This window comes from Microtus ochrogaster, chromosome 5 (assembly GCF_000317375.1).
Source record: "Microtus ochrogaster isolate Prairie Vole_2 chromosome 5, MicOch1.0, whole genome shotgun sequence".
NCBI classification, from domain to species: domain Eukaryota; kingdom Metazoa; phylum Chordata; class Mammalia; order Rodentia; family Cricetidae; genus Microtus; species Microtus ochrogaster.
The window spans coordinates 13,913,919-13,916,189 of NC_022012.1; the positions used below are offsets into that span (position 1 = coordinate 13,913,919).

At 41.4% G+C, this 2,271-nt stretch overlaps 2 pseudogenes; one reads left to right on the plus strand and one right to left on the minus strand.

The window, feature by feature from the left end:
* LOC113456080 overlaps nucleotides 1-553 on the minus strand; it is a 1,412-nt pseudogene extending 859 nt beyond the window's left edge.
* Nucleotides 554-1,883: 1,330 nt separating this feature from the next.
* Nucleotides 1,884-2,070, plus strand: LOC101986138 (annotated as a pseudogene).
* Nucleotides 2,071-2,271: the final 201 nt, after the last annotated feature.

The window sequence follows — 2,271 nt, forward strand, 5'->3', positions numbered from 1 at the left end:
GAGACTTGAACCTAGAGTGGCTCCCAGGAGCCCAAGGCAATGTCCCCAGTTAGTTCCTTGGGCAGCTGAGGATAGGGAACCTGAAATGACCCTATCCTATAGCAATACTGACAGATATCTTGCATATCACCATAGAACATTCATCTGGTGATGGATGGAGATATAGACAGAGACCCACACTGGAACACTGGACTGAGCTCCCAAGGTCCCAATGAGGAGCGGAAGGAGGGATAGGATGAGCAAGGAAGTCAGGACCACGAGGGGTGCACCCACCCACTGAGACAGTGGGGCTGATCTATTGGGAGCTCAGCAAGGCCAGCTGGACTATTACTGAAAAAGCATGGGATAAAACCGGACTCTCTGAGATCATTTCGTACACAGCCTTGGCAGCACCACTTTATGCAGCGATGATGTTCTGGGAAGTCTAACAGCCATCACACCACAACTACCCAGAGGGGCTATCCACAGTCTTCAGTGTGGCAGTGATGATGTGGACTATGGTCATGAGTCCTTTCACAATGCCAAAATTGTCATGGATGACCTTGGCCAAGGGGCTAAGTATTTGTGTGTATGTATGGGAGGTGACATGAGTTAATGGGTACCAAGTGTATGCAGATGTATGCAGGTGCCCATAGTGGCTAAGAGATGGCTGATCCCCTGGAGTTATTGACTTTGTAAGCCTTTTGATGTGGGTACTGGGAACTGAACCTGGATCTGTTAAGCAGTAAAGGCTTATATCCTCACCTACCTCTCTAGCTTCTAATAATGATCTCTAATCCCTGAGAAACTCACTTCCAAGTGTCACTGTAAATGATCATAGGGAGAAAAGAAAATAAGATAGGAACTGATGTTTTATTATACTACTTTTACTCTATAATTTTCCTTCCTAGGCTTTTTTCCAGTCATATTTTTTCTAATTATATCGGGAACAAAAATGTGAAACCCAGTAAAAAAAACAGAAAGAACTGTTTTGTATTTACTTTTGTGACTCACAGTGACATTCTTCAACAACACTAACAGATATTGATGTCTGCCACTAAATCATCCCAGGACTTGTTTTTGTTGCTGTTTATCTTTTTTCTTCCAATTAAGGGACCCAGCACTCATGACCTTTTGCATTTGCTAAACATGTGCTCTGCTGCTGGGATTCCTTTTTGTCCTATTTTCATTATATTGGTGGCTTTCCTTGAATTATGCCAGAACACTAAATATTTGAAGTAACAAGTGACAGTAGAGGGATGGGAAGTCGTCTTTGAAAGATTGCAGGTCACTCCAAACTAAAGAAAACTGAGATGATTGAAATGGATTAGAAAATTCATTGGCAATTGTTTCACAAAATGTTTTATATATGTACTTTCTAAGATTGGTATACCTTCCATAGTGAGGCCTTCCAAAAATATAAAAATAGAACATGCTGGTTAGATTTTGTCAGCTTGACACAAACTATAGCCACCTTAAAAGAAAAAAAAAAACCTTAATTAAAGAATTGCCTCCATCAGACTGATCTGTAGGCAAGTCTGTGAAGCATTGCTTGATGAATCACATGGAAGCGCAGTCTATCATGAGTAGTGCTACTCCGGGGTAAGTCATCATGGGATATACAAGAAAGCAGGATGAGCAATTCTCTGGGAGAAACTTAGTAAGCAACACCCAGGGAGATACTGCTCCAGATCCTGCCTCCAGTTTCCTGCCTTGAGTTCCTACCCTGAATTCTCTCAGTGATGAATTGTAATCCACAAGCTAAGTAAACCCTATCCCCTCAAGAGAAAAAAAATAAGTGACCATCTTCTCACAAATCTAAAATTTTCATAAAAAATAGTGATTTTGGAAAAAAAAAACTATGTGTTTAAAAATTTACAATTAAGCCTTTTGGCTCGTCGGCCGTCAGTGAGGCAGCATGGGTCACCAGCAGCTCTACTGGAGTCACCCGCGGAAGTTCGGCCAGGGATCCTGCTCCTGCTGCGTCTGCTCAAACCGCCACAGTCTGATCCGGAAATATGGCTGAGCACGTGCTGCCAGTGTTCCCAGCAGTACGCGAAGGACATCTGCTTCATTAAGTTGGACTAAGCGACCTTGAATGGATTCTTCGAGACTCTATCCAGTGGAAAAGATCAATGCCAGTCTTTGTACATAAGAATAAAAAAAAAAGTGAAGACCTTCAAAAAATTTACAATAAAATACTAAAATTTTATAATCATTCTTCACACATATATGCAAGACCCATATTTTAGAGCACAATTCAGAACCAGTTTTTTCTGGAGTTATTGTTTA